The sequence below is a fragment of the Pantherophis guttatus genome, chromosome 4 (genome assembly GCF_059756535.1).
Source record: "Pantherophis guttatus breed Tessera chromosome 4, ASM5975653v1, whole genome shotgun sequence".
NCBI classification, from domain to species: domain Eukaryota; kingdom Metazoa; phylum Chordata; class Lepidosauria; order Squamata; family Colubridae; genus Pantherophis; species Pantherophis guttatus.
The window spans coordinates 106,963,156-106,975,394 of record NC_142066.1 but is presented as its reverse complement, the minus strand read 5'-3'; the positions used below and the strand labels follow the sequence as shown (position 1 = coordinate 106,975,394).

The 12,239-nt window shown below is 35.9% G+C and overlaps 1 long non-coding RNA gene across 2 annotated transcripts; it reads left to right on the top strand.

Annotated features, from left to right (window-relative positions):
* The first annotated feature begins 862 nt into the window (after window positions 1–862).
* On the top strand, window positions 863–9,235 carry LOC132709412 (uncharacterized). 2 transcript variants are annotated; one of them, XR_015734342.1, is made up of 3 exons: window positions 863–1,309; window positions 6,417–6,535; window positions 9,061–9,235. It is a non-coding gene; the product is annotated as an uncharacterized LOC132709412 (long non-coding RNA). The 2 variants fall into 2 exon arrangements; XR_009620420.2 differs by lacking the exon at window positions 9,061–9,235 and adding an exon at window positions 7,913–8,903.
* Window positions 9,236–12,239: the final 3,004 nt, after the last annotated feature.

Here is a 12,239-nt window from a genome sequence, read left to right as displayed (position 1 = left end):
TTCAATTTTAAAAGCTGTTGAAAGTTTCTCTTCAGAAAATTCAAAATCTAAAATTATGCAAATGTTGATGCAAAATTTTGTGTAATTGGGAGGCATACCCAAGTGTAATCTTTGCATTTTTGAATGGATAGCCTAAATAATAACATGCTACCTTATTGATAACAAAATGTGAAAATTCCATGTTTTTGCAAATGAAAGAGAAGGCATGTTTAAGTAGCTGTTCCCAACATGTCTGAATGTTTATTTAGTAATTCATACTTGCAGAAAGTTTAAAAATTGCTGTCTCTACCTTTTGTTAACAATAATTGTTAACAATTCAATCATTTATAAAGATAGACAGTCATTACATTTTTAAGTTAACCCACTCCAAAGAACTCTGTAATTCTAGATGTTTTATAATTCATTAATTCTGATTGTGCAACTTCAGATTATAAATTTAAATATATAAAGTCTTGACATTTTGTATACTCTTACATTTATATCTTATCACAGGTGCCTGTGTGTCCGTGTATGTGAAGAAACAGTTAAAAAGGATATTTACCAATTAACTTTATGTCATTATTTCTGCTGGCCTGTTTCTTTATACTGTTTCTTACATAACACATGGCTAACAGAATTCTGTTTTTCCATGCTTGGGAGCAAATTAATTTCTTAAGATCCTATTAAATCATTTTCCACAATACAAAATGTCATTTTGATTTATATTTTGGTTCCTTAGGGTTTCACTTGTGGAAACACTATCCTTTTGGGGCTTTCTAGAATATGTTTGAATTATTTGTTACTGTTAAGAGAGATTTAAGAAATATCTTAAATTTAAGAAATGTGTTTCTATAAATTAGTAATTTGGTCATTAATTGTTTGGGTCTCTGAATTTAAACCTCATAGAGAGAAGAAAGATGTACCTTAAGTATAGTGAACATGTGTATCTATTAAATATCAATGTATATTTTTCCTCCATCCATCTGTTCAATAATTGGCTATTCAGACCAGAAATCTTGCTGAATCAATGGTGAAGAGGAGATTTCAGAAGTAGTGATACACTTCAGTAATATCAGATTTGGGCTTAATAGGTTGAATGTCAGATCAAAATGTGAATTCTTTCTTTTATTTTAACTGTTGTGGAGGCAACTGAAAGCTGATTCAATGGGAATGATTCAGCATCTGGCAGCGCCGGGTTAAGACTCTGGTGGGTCCACACAAGACTGCTACCCTTTTAAGAGGTGTCTATATATAGGTGACCATTAGAGGGCGTATCTCTCTCTCGCCGTGTATCTCATTGCTCTCTTTGTGGCCGTAGCTGTATGATAAGGTATCTACTACTTACATGTCTGTATATATTTAGTTGTATATAAATCACTGTTAATTATCTAAAGGCTCTGTGTGCTGTGTGCTGTGTTTTGTTCCTGGGTTTATCTCATAATACTGGTCACTCTGCAAAACTCTGACATTAACTTTGTATATTTTACCATCCTGGGGCTTTTTATCTCAAAGTTCTGCCCTGGCATAACTGTTTCAATTATGCTACATACAGTAGATACGTATATACAGCAATATGTATTTTCATTTACAAAATGTTACATGATTGAATTATAATTTCATGCTGCAATTCAGTCATTAACCATGATATGATGCCTTGTTTCTGGCAGTCTTATCTCTTGTGGCTTAATCTCCTAGAAAATATGTATTACGTTGTTATTTTTATCTGCTGGGCAGAGGGAATATCCTCTTTTTTTAACAGTCTTTTTTCGCAAGTTATTATTTTGGTGGCATGCTATATGTATGTGTTGTTATTGTTGTTCTTGATGATGATACTACCTAATAAGTCAGAAAAGGTCAATAATTATAAATATTTCAACCACTATAAGTAATTTACATCTTAAAAACCAATCCAGTAAGATTTCTATTTACAGCTAAACTGGGCCATGAACAATCATGCTTACTTAAAGTAACATACTATGATGTGGAGGAGTATACATAGAATCATAAATCATACTTAATGTAAAACAGATGTTAAACTGAGAATTGCCAGCATGAATGAAAATAGGATGAGATAAGAAGACACTACCTACTCAAATAAAAAGATCTTAAACTACTTTTTAAAAGTAATTGAACTATCACAAAGGGGGGAGAGAGAAAGTGAGGAAGGGAGGGAGGAAGCTGATTCTGGAATACTGGGCTTGAAACCAGGAGAGTGCAACCTGCAACTTAGAGTAGAAAGAAGAACAGAAGAAGCCAAAACAGCAGAAGCAACAAACAGGATGATTTGGAAAAAGGGCGGAAAGAGGCTGAGAGGGCTGTGATCCTAAGGTTCTAAATATAAGTATCATTAGCTTAAACTCTGCTTTGCCTTAAAAGTAGAACCAATAAATATAACAATAGGGTGGGAGGTTCAGAACCTGCCAAACAGCACTGCTTTGAACTAAGATAAACAGATGGAGATATCCCAAATATCTGCCAGGAGACAATTGTTATAATCAGACTGAAACATATTCAGTTTGAGGTAAAAGACTATTAAGACAATCCATCATGGCTGATCAAGCTTCATTAGGGACCATGAAAAAGTATTATTGGCTTATGGTTGTCCCTTGCACTATTTGCTATTATACTACCTTTGTTAAGATTCTTAAAATTACAATTAAGAATTGTTTTATGAAGTCAAACTCTTATATTTTTCCAACAGTCACATTACTGAACAATTATGTATTGTAATTAAGCAGTACAATAGCTGAAAATTGTTGAGTTTCTGAACATATTAAACTTATTTAAAAAGTGAACCAGAGCAGAATCAGAGACAGAACAATGTTTTGGTAATTGAAGGTTGTCATTGAACAATTTTTTTGGAAGAGTATGTGTACATTGTAAATAAAGATAAGCTAAAAATTCACACCACAAATTGCACTGTTGATAAAATAAAGCTTTTTAACTGAAAAACAGGAAACCTACAATAACCAGCCAGGTTCTATCTGAGATGAAGAAAGTTTCACACCCCTGTTTAATGAAATCCTGAATGAATTTTAAAAGAATATGGAAAGCTGCTAATCATTTCAAATGCCATATACGTAGTATAATCCATCTGGGCTACACACAAAGGAAACCCTGTCTCTTTGGATCTGTCTAGTGAGTGAATTTTGCCACACAACAGTAGTTGGTAGCTGGAATACACCAGCAACTACTTATCCCTTCCGTGAGAATTTCGTTGCTGGAAACTAGCTAAAATTAGAGTAGCAATGTGAAATTGCAAAGCTGTGTGTCTTGTGAAATTCTTGAAGGTAGCATTACAAACTGGACTTTGTGACACTCAAGTAGAATTCTGATAAATAGATTTAAAATAAAAACAGGAATGGAAGAAAACTAAATAAGGTTGGTGGGAAATGAACTGTTGCTTAGGGTAAAGGAAGGAAATGAAAGATGCATTACTATTTACACTGTTTGGGCTACATATGATCATGCCTCTTTACTTCTGAAAGTAAAGAAAGCCACTCTGAATAGTATCTTTGCATAGGATCAGCTGTATGCTTTTTTCTTATGAATAATTGATGTCACATTTATATTTAAGGAGTTGCATTAGACTTAATTCCTATTGGAATAATGAGGTTTCAGATAGAACTGCAAGCACCCTAATCTCCATCCAGTCCAACAAATAAAGTTGTCAATATGTAGATTTATAAACTTCATTGGTATCAAATTATATGATCACTTTATCCATTGTATTGTGTACCATAAGAATAGCAATCTGAAACAACAAGCAATAGAGAACATATGGGTTAATATACTCTGAAGGCAAAATCACTATATAAAAATGTATTCAAGGCAGATAAATAGGTCTGGATCTTATTCTTGAGGTCTGGATAAAACAACTGGAAAGGAAAATATATTACTCAATAGTCTTTGCAAAATGCCTCTGTAACAAAGTCAGTTCATTCCAGTAACTTCAGTGTAGCAATTGGTCTGAGTCACCTTTGGCTATCTTTAGATGAAGATTGTTTTCATGTTTGGGTTGTAAAGGTCCAACAGTCATTTTTCCACCAATGGTTGGCTGACAGAAAGCCATCATTTGCCCTAAAGGATCGGTTCTTCCATTTCTACCCAACTATGCAAACTCAAAACAAAAATGATCACAGTATTGAGTGAAAAGCCATGGCTAAGTTCTTTTATTGCTAATGTTCTTTGGCAGCCATTCCTTACAATTATTCCATCTGGAGTTAATTGCATGATATCATCCATAAAGCTAAAGCATAAATCAATCTGGCTTGTGAGCATTTCATAGAGCCGCTGCTTAAAAGCTTGCATATCAAAAGTAGTGTCTTTTTCTTAACCATATGCTAAGTGATATAAAGGAGAGGAAAAATGAAAACAAAACAAATGCCTTGAACATTTCACAGTAAGTAAGAATTCTATACCAATCAGAGAAAGCAAAAATGAAAAAAAGAAATATGCAAAAAGAAATATGCAGAATACTGTACTTTTACATATTTACTCAATTCCTCCAAGTGGCAACAAGGCCCAGGGAATCTTTTGAACTAGATCTTATCCTTAAAAGGAGGATATAGAAACATTTTATAATGTCTGAATTTGTATGCAAATACAGAAATAAAACATGGTTAAAAAATTCAAATTTTCAGGGAATTGTAGAACCAAATTAAACTCCCTGGGCTATTTTGTCTTATTCTCTGTGTTTACTTACAGAGTTCTTTTTCCCCAAATATTCAGATATCTGATATCTAGATAATATTACCATGTTTCCCTGAAATGAAAACATGTCCAGATAATAAGCCCAATTGGGCTTTCAAGCGCATGCAGTAAAATAAGCACCCCCTCGAAAATAACCCCCCCCAATATTTAGATGCATGTGCAGCTGCTGCGCAAACAACACGATGTGAGGAGTTGAGGCTGGAGGGGGGAAGGGAGGGGGGACATGCCCCACGCACCCCACAAACACCTGCCATCCATGCGGAATGGCCTTTTTGTTGAGCTGGATGCACCGCTGCCACTTGGGAGAAGAAGAGAGAAAGTAGGTGCTGCAAGAGAGCCCATTTCTGACATTCTTCTCCTCCCGGGTGGCAGCAGCATGTTCACGATGCTGCCGCCCAGGAGGAGAAAAATGTCCGTGTGGATGACAGGTGTGTGTGGGCATGTTCCCCCCTTCTGTCCCCCCACCTCACCTCCTCACCTCGTGCTGTTTGCACAGGAAGCAACAAAAAAGCTGCCATGATTGCTGGAGGCAGCAGCCTGAGCGGCACCGGTGAAGCAGCTGGTCGGTGCTCCAGGGCCGAGATTTAAGGATAAGACCCCTTGATAATAAGGCCAAGAGAAAAAAAAATAGAAAAGTCAAAAGAAAATAAGATCCTGTCTTATTTTCAGGAAACAGGGTATTTAAAATAGAGCCAGATGCCTCAGGAAGCCCACAAGTTCTTCATTAACTTTCCTAATTCCCTCTTAAAACTATTCACTATATTGTTCAGCAATAAAGCCCATCATTTACTATGTGCTGCATGGAGACATTTCCTTTTATCTACTTGAAATCTTTTGCCATTCAGCTGACTCATTAGCATTAAGAGCTTGAAGATAAACCTGCCCTTAATCCATTTTCTCCATACAACACACATTACTAAGTTAATGCTACCATCTAACAATCATCTGAATTCTTGCAGAATAGGATAAGCCTAATATATACAATAGATATTCCTTTATCATGTCATTACTAAATTTATTTCTAATCAAAAACTACTAAACACTGTAAGCTTTCCTTATGGACAGCTGTTTCTTCCAACTCCTTGAATCATCATCTTATATACTTTTCCAAATAATTCTTTTCATTACTGGATGTCAGTATGCGTACTCAATCATTACTTGCTAAGTCAGGCTTAGAAGAGTGCAGCTGTTACTTTAAAAGTTTATCAACAAGGTATTCTTAGAGCTGGATGTGGGAATATTACATAAAGATCTTCAATACTCCCCTTTTAAAGTATATGAGCAAGTATAGTCACACACATCAACTTTTGACCAAGTACATCCATACGAATCCTATGTCACCCAGAGAGCTTGCTTTTTTAAGTAGGCTGTGTTACAGAGATGAAAAATAATGTATTTGAGACAATATTAAGCATATAATTTTCCTGATCTGATAACCTCAGAACAATTGAACTGTAAATCCCAAACGCTTAACACAAGGTAATTACTTTGAGAGTCATAATTCAACATGTTTGAAAACATCAGATTAGAGAAGACTGACATGCAGTACATTTTACTGATAAATATTTGGTGACTGAAATCAACACATTTAGGAAACCTATGGGTGGCTTTACTTATGTGGATCTGCCTTGGTATGTATCAATAGAGAAAGAAGAGGCTCAGCCATAAATCACCAAAGTAATATGAAGAAAGTCACTAAAATAGTAAAGTACTTTTGTGTTTAGGTGTCCCTGATCATCATTTCTTTGCTCAGAAACATATTCCAGCAGAATAAATTGCTACTGAAAACTTAATCTGTTACGCCATTTCATCAGACTAATACCAAAGGATCTGAAAAATTCAGGTAAGATTTTTTTTTCTTCATAAGGGTTTAACGCTTCCTTGGTGTAAACTGATGTACAATTATTACTTTAATAACTCCAAGACACACCCTGGTGTAGAAGGAAATGGGCTCCTGGTGTGCTTCTTGAGGGAAAGAGGTTACTGGAGCATGGCCTATTGCCTGGCTTCATGCCTTATGGATGTGCTCATTGCCTTGTTGTGCCTTGTTTGTAAATAACTGAAATCTCTCAGCTGTAAATTAAAAAAAACTAAAATGAATGGATGAAGCCCATCCAAACTGGGTGTTGAGTAGAATTGCACAGTTAATAATAGACAGGCTATATTTGTGGCCTGGAAGCCATATGATAGATAGGCTGTTAGTCTGGGGATCTGGAAGCCTTCACATTAAATTTCAACTAAGCACCCATTTTCAATTGAGGGAATATAAATCTAAAATTATTTGGGACTTCAGCAAACAGGAGCTCCTCTCTCCATTTTTTCCCAATAAAAATATAACTTGTTATTAACAGATCTTATTAACGCTTGCCTAACATTCAGAATGTGCTCCTCAGACAGCTGTCCTATAACTGGATGTCAGAATCAGTTCTGATCACAACCATCTGTACCAATATGTGGGTACTTTTACATGCATTGACTTTGGAGACTGCATATTTTGTTACTATTTCTTTTATTGCCTTACAATCTGAAGAGCACTATGACACTAAAACCTTTGGCCAGCTAAAGAGTTCATATACTCCACAAAAACTGCGGTGGTAAATCCAAAGAAGCAAAATAAATATGCTGCAGATCAAGGGTGGGTTCTACTTACCTTTACTACCAGTTTGCAATGGAATTGCATGTGCATGTGAGAGAAGCGAGCATGCGCGCCTTGCTTCTGCGCATGCGCCTTGCTTCTGTGCACGCACCTTGCTTCTGCACAGATGCAGATGCTTCTGCGCATGCGCAGATTGCCGATGACAACATCCAAAGCAGTGGGCAGGGCCTCCCACCTGTTTTACTACCAGTTCTTGGGAACCAGTCCAAACCGGGGGCAATCCACTAGATGCATATTCTCCTGCAATTGCATTATGCTTAAAGTAAAAAGCGGGGAGAAGTTTTTCACATAGGTCAGAGAAATAGCAATGCATTTAAGCATGTGTTTTACTTTTATAGCTAAACCTTAGTGGTTTCCTTCCTCCTTCACCCCTGACTAATGCCTGCACAAAAAAATGGCAACACCTTGAAAATGCAGCTTTAATCTCCTTTGGCTGTTTCTCTGCATGTTCAGAGACAAAGGAAACAGATGAGCAAAGAAGTCAGGGGGCAGAGAAGCCACATTATACAGATGCACACCTGTCAAATCCCCTCAATCATCCATTTGGTCACATTGCTTTTCAAGGCCTGAAAGATCAAAAACATTCACATTGCAAGTCCCTGAGGAGGCAGGCATTGACCTCCATGCAAGAAAGAAGCAGAAGGAAATTGATGAGCTGTTGGTCTCCTGGAAATAAGTAACTGTTTCAGAATTGGTAACTAGAGCAACAAGGAAAATGGATAAACTCCATGCAGAGACTTTATTGAATGCAGATTTTTTTAAAAGTATGTGTCTATCTTTCAGTTCATAATATTTTTTTCTCATTAGTTAGTGTAAATGCACAATGTCCCAGTTTAGTTTAACACCAGCTCATGTTGGGAACAATAACATTTTTCTTTGTAAAAAACAAATCAACCCATCCCCAAGCCCATATGAGCTTTTAAATAAGAAATCCATTAGAATGAGGGGGACATATTTTCCCTTGATATTCCTGGAGCAGGATGCAATGTTGAATTTTCATCAACAAAGGAACTGAGGGAATATATTAGACTCCCTGCTCTCCATCATTTATGATTAATAATTATGGAGAGTATTGTAATTGAAAACTAAGAATACGCAATATAGTATCCAATAAGCAAGCAATGACAGATAGCAGGGGCTTAAATAGGAGTCTTTCACACTATAACATTAGTTGCAATTTCCATTCATAATTGTCTTATTTTGTAAAAGTACTTTAAATGACTAACAGCTGAAATTCAGACAAATTAAACAGATGTGCATTCCCCAATTACTAAATCTTTAAAAGATGTTGGATATGCATACTGGCAAGTGTAGATTAGTGTAGATTAATTACATTTTAACAAGTCAAATCTCCTTAGGAAATATAAATTTTTTTGCCCTTGAAATTTAGCAATAATTTTATTAGATAGGTATCAGCCATGTAAACAGGCATAATTTGGGTAGATGATTCTATTCTATTAATATAGAATTAATATATTGCTAATACCTATTAGCAATAATATGAATAGGAAATCAAACTTCTCTGAGTATGGGATACTTCAGCAAACATAATAATTGGCAGTGAATTTATCAATAAATTGTTCAATAGTTCCATTGTTTTTATTCCAACTGCCTCCTCAAAACCTGAATTCTGATTATACTACTTTAAAAGTAACAATAATTGTTTATCTCTTTTAATAAATGATCTTATTTTCCCTTCTTTCTCTCCACAGATCTGTCTTCAGCTCCTTCCCTCTCCTGAGGGAGGAAGATCAGACATAATGCATATTGAAAGATGTTTGCTCCTATGCCAACTGCTTTTCATTTGTAATTTGTTCACTTCTTCAATTGTGAATAGGTATTTTTGTGACATAGAATGTGTATATCATATATAAATAGTGAAACAACGTATTGTTGTTTACTTTCATCATGGGGCAATTAAGTTCTCATTAATAGCCAGAGGTCCAACACTGAATGTTTCCTTTATAAAAATTTACAAATCCTGATGAGCAACAGATGGGGTACCATAATGGTTCATTACCTACATGCTGCTTTAGGGAAATTTAAAGTTATTTATGATAAGGTAAGACTTAAACCACCACAATAAATGCTTTACTGTTATATTTTTCTCACTAATTACATAAAGTATAGCTCTTTTTTTCTGGGAATATTAAAAAATTAAGAACATAACAGAGAATCTCCTGGGACCATTATCTAAACAACCACCACATAAAGAGACTTTAATTCTGATGGCTTCTACAACACTGAATTTTTATAAGTTCAGACTCAACTTCAGAGAATAAGCATAGTGTCCCATATCTTTTTCAAATGTCTCTGAATTGAATTTTAATTCTCATAATTATTAAACATTTGTATGTTTTGTTAGAAAAATGAACAGTAAATGTTAATAACAACAAAATTACTAATCAGAAGTAATGTATTGTCAGCTGCCACCTTATGCTCCCTTGTGCCTTGCTATTATGTGGTGACAGTCTGCCATGAACTGTGGGAGGGAGGAATGAAGGGAGGGGGATACTTGAAGGCAAATGAAAGTAACAGCTGCCTCGAGATGCCACTCCAAGATCACCCAGCTGGAAGAATGAGGGATACCAGCTCAGACTGATTATAGAAACATCTTTCAGGAACTTGATTGGTGGGCAAGAGGTGGGGGGGAGGAGAATTTAGTGGTTTTGGTGTGCAAATCTCAGTTCTGGCTTTGCATTACTGCATTACAAGCAATTCACTTGACCTCTATTAAACTATATCTTTCCCAACAAATGGAGTTTGGGATTGTTCTCACTTAGAGATTCAAACTGAGACAGGTCTGAAATGAATTTAGAAAGTGCCATTTTTAGTTCAGGAACATACTGCAATCATCACTGAATCTATACATACTTAAAGGAGATTGGAGAGAAATGAATTTATTTGTACATTGATTAATTTAGTGTGAATAGCACTTTCATGAATAATTTCAGTTTCAGCCCCAACTCAAATCAATTATCTCAGGGCTGAAGTCTCTTCTGAATGAAGAAGTAAATTTATTATATATAAAAAGAGTCAAGAGACTAGGTAAAATATAGTAATTAATCATTTCACTAGCTCATTTTTCTTCCTTGCCTGTTGACTTACTATTTATAAGGATAAAAAAAACACTAGATTGTTTTGGATTTTAATATGAACTGATCTAGTTCAGTTTTACTCAATCAATCAACAAATTGGAATATTATTTTCTATCATTTTTGGAATTAATTATATTTTGTAATGTGCTGCCTTCATTAAATAAACAAATAAGCATAACAATAAAAGAAGAACATATAAAGTTAAATATATTACAACAAATGATTACAAAAATATGAATTTTATACCCATTTAGATATCTTTTTTAAATATATTTTTTAATTCTGTTCTTATTTTTATACATAAATCAAGTCTGCAAATATGCCTAATGTTCCTTTCTCCTCCTATTTTCCACACAGTAATAAGTAATAAGTCAGTGAGGTAAGTTGGGTTAAGAGAGCGACAGAGTAATTGACCCGAAGTCACCCAGCTGTCTAACATAAGACTAGAACTTACAATGTTCTGGTATCTAGCCTGATGCCTTAACCACTAGCCCAAACTGGCTCTTCTTAACATAAATGAACTTTGGAAAAATATATTAGAAATTGTAAATTAATCTCCATTTTCACAACATGCTATTTATTTTTTGTTTACTTGATCCTGCCTTTTTTCCTCAGTTAAAAGTATTATACACATGACTGCTCTAATTTTACATCATCAACAGCAATAATTCCTCCTCCTCTCCTCCTCCTCTGTTGAGATCAGAATGACTGATCTAAAGTTCCCAGTAGTTTCTACAGTTGAGGCTAGACTTTAATCTGTGCCTCCTTCATTCTAGTCCAACTCCTAACAAGAACACCTTGCTGGATGTTACTGATATTTCTGGAAAAAATCTTCAAAAATTTTAGCCTACTGCATATGGTTGCTACTATTCTACAATGACAGAAAACAGAGCTGGCTTTGGAATGAGGATTGAATGAGCATACTATGAGGAGAAAATTTTCAAAAAATATTACATAAATCCAAGAAAGAAAGAGATATGAGAAAGAAACTCAAAATGATTCTACCTTGATTTGGTTTGGTATGAGATGGAATAGAGAGAAACAGACAGTCCTCTCAGAAATTCTGTTATTTATTTATTTATTTATTTTATTTCTCAGATTTCTATACCACCCTTCTCCTTTCGGACTCAGGGCGGTGAACAGCCAAAGTAAAACATTTGTACACAAAAGTTAAAATAGATTTAAAATAATTAAATAAGTTTGGCCCATAATTTAAAACATTTCAACTTAAAACCAATTTCAAATTTTAAAAACCCATCATAAAATCAGGACAGCCCGGCTTTTAGGTTAGGTTTAGGTTAGGTTTTAAGAGCCCGATGAAAAGTCCGGAGGTCTGGGTTCACTCGTATTTCTGGGGGTAATTGTTCCAGAGGGTAAGTGCCACCACAGAGAAAGCTCTCCCCCGGGGGTCAGCCAACATTGTCTGGCCAACGGCACCCTGAGGAGGCCCTCTCTGTGGGAGCGAACTGGCTGGGGGGAGGCAATTGGTGGCAGAAGATGGTCCCGTAAGTATTCCGGCCCTAAGCCATGTAGCGCTTTAAAGGTGATCACCAACACCTTGAAGCGCACCCGGAAGTCCATCGGAAGCCAGAGCAGCTCGCGCAGGAGAGGAGTCACATGGGAGCACCCAGTCGCTCCCATAATCCCCTGCGCGGCCGCATTCTGCACCAGTTGGAGCCTCCGGGTGCACCCCAAGGGGAGCCCCATGTAGAGAGCATTACAATAGTCCAGATGAGAAGTGATGAGTGCTTGAGTGACCGTGCGTAGGGAGTCCAGATCCAGAAAGGGGCACA